Genomic DNA, 2,323 nt, shown 5'->3' with positions numbered 1-2,323 from the left:
ATCTCGAGACACTTTACAGATAGAGTGGGTCTAGACCACACTCCAGAATTTACAAGGACCCAACAGTTCTAGCAGTTTTCTCCAGAGCAAGCAACATTGCAACAGTGGCGAGGAAAAACTTCTTTTTAGGCAGAAACCTCGGACGGACCCAGGCTCTTGGTAGGCAGTGTCTGACGGCCGGTTGGGGTTATAATTAAGAGTGGAAATAACAAAAAGTAGAAAAAAATAGTAGTTTGTAGCAGTTCTTTGTTGTAGTTCATGGCATAGCAGGGCACTCTGGGCATTACAAGGCACAGCAGGACATAGCTGGGCACCGCAGAGTGTTGCAAGATAAACATGGCATCTCAGATCGTGTAGCGGGACAATGGCGACAGCTGCTACCATGATTTTGGAGCCCCTCTGATCCGAGGGAGCAAGCTGGGGAAAAAAGAACATAAGGACTCCGGGGAGTGACTCCCCAAAGCCAGGTTAGTAACAAGCATTTCTGGGACATGGATGCACATAAATGGAAAGATAGAAAGATAGAGGAGAGAGGAGCTCAGTGTGTTCAAGGAAATTCCTAGCTGTCTAAAACTATTACAGCATAACTAAGAGAGAAAGGGTAAAGAGAGGAGCCTGGTCAGGCAAGAACTCTCCCCAACCGTATCGGGCTGTATGCCAAGTCTCCCTCTAGTTTTATTATATTCTTGATTATATGATAGATAGATCTGACAACTTTGACGAGAAGCAGGTGGGCCGGGTTAGGCAGATGTTGCGACTCCTCACTCCCTAACAGTATTCAATTCTATGTCCTAACTATAAGCTTTATCAAAGCATAACTAAGAGAGACAGGGTAAAGAGAGGGGCTTGGACAGGATAGAACTCTCCCCAACCAGATCGGGCTGTATGCCAAGTCTCCCTTTAGTTTTATTATATTCTTGATTATATGATAGATAGATCTGACAACTATGACGAGAAGCAGGTGGGCCGGGCTAGGCGGGCGCTGCGACTCCTCGCTCCCTAACAATATTAAATTCTATGCCTTAACTGTAAGCTTTATCAAAAAGGAAAGTCTTAAGCCTACTCTTAAATGTGGAGACGGTGCCTGCCTCCCGAACCCAAACTGGAACCTGGTTTCACAGGAGAGGAGCCTGATAGCTGAACGCTCTGGCTCCCGTTCTACTTTTGGAGGCTCTAGGAAACACAAGTAACCCTGCATTCTGGGAGCGTAGTGCTCTTGTAGGGTTGTAAGGTACTATGAGCTCTTTAACATAAGATGGTGCCTGACCATGAAGAGCTTAAAAAAGATAAGTCTAAGTCTATCTCAGAAAAAAAGTAAATAAAAACTGAAAATCTTCAGGGGATGTACCTCAGTGGTAGAGCACATGCTTTGCACGTTGTTGTTTTTTACTCACTTAATGCTGGTTACAATATTCTAAAATCAATGCCAGAGAAAAATGTGATAACATTTAAAAAAAACAGTATTGGCTTTTTACTTGCAAAGTTTTTTTTTTTCAATGACAATAACAAGCATACCATTAGTTACGGTGCCTCTGTCTATCACGATGTGGAGAGCGGGTTCTTGCAGGTAGTGTGGCCGAGTGGTCTAAGGTGCTGGATTAAGGTTCCAGTCTCTCTTGAGGCATGGGTTCAAATCCCACCACTGCCATCTGCATATATTACACAGCTGAAAGCCCACCAGCAGCTGATGTCTTGCAGCTGTATCATTTGGGCTGAACTTGGTGAAGTAACTAGAATCATCCCTCAATCACCTTGCTGAGATTGTTCCATGTTAACCTGAGGTTCAACGAGTGGTGCTTTTAGAGTAGAAAATCAACAAATAATTGTGATAATCTCCATATTGATCAAAATAATCATGATTATCATCTTGGCCATAATCGTGTAGCCCAAAGAGATCAAAGGTTTTATCAAACCAGGTTGGGCAACTAACCTTTCCGCTGACTTCTTGTAAAAAAATCAAGTAACATCACTCAAAGAAAGCTAATGTGATGGCTGGGAATCAAAACCCAGGTCAACTGCTTGGAAGGCAGCTATGCTCACCACTATACCACCATCGCTGGAAAACACAATGTTCACTTCAAATCTTGTAATACATCAGGGCATTGAGAGTGAAAGTGCGGTCTATCACTGAGTGAATGTGCTATTTCCCTTCGATAGCTCAGTTGGTAGAGCGGAGGACTGTAGAGGCATAAAGCTGACATCCTTAGGTTGCTGGTTCAAATACGGCTTGAAGGAGCCCTCTTTTACAGAGTTTCCCTTCGGGGATCAACAACGTATTTCTGATTCTGATGTAAAGATGAACAGACAACCCAAAAGCATAATA

General features: G+C 43.5%; 2 non-coding genes across 2 annotated transcripts; both read left to right on the top strand.

The window, feature by feature from the left end:
* The first annotated feature begins 1,566 nt into the window (after nucleotides 1–1,566).
* Nucleotides 1,567–1,648, top strand: trnal-aag. Its single transcript has one exon. It is a non-coding gene; the product is annotated as a tRNA-Leu (tRNA).
* A 499-nt stretch (nucleotides 1,649–2,147) lies between these two features.
* Nucleotides 2,148–2,235, top strand: trnay-gua. The gene is given in 2 exon segments: nucleotides 2,148–2,184; nucleotides 2,200–2,235. It is a non-coding gene; the product is annotated as a tRNA-Tyr (tRNA).
* The last annotated feature ends 88 nt before the right edge of the window (nucleotides 2,236–2,323 follow it).

Source organism: Etheostoma cragini, unplaced genomic scaffold (assembly GCF_013103735.1).
Source record: "Etheostoma cragini isolate CJK2018 unplaced genomic scaffold, CSU_Ecrag_1.0 ScbMSFa_1621, whole genome shotgun sequence".
Classification (NCBI taxonomy): Eukaryota; Metazoa; Chordata; class Actinopteri; order Perciformes; family Percidae; genus Etheostoma; species Etheostoma cragini.
Note: the sequence above shows the minus strand (reverse complement) of the source record. Positions and strands in the feature narration are given on the sequence as shown.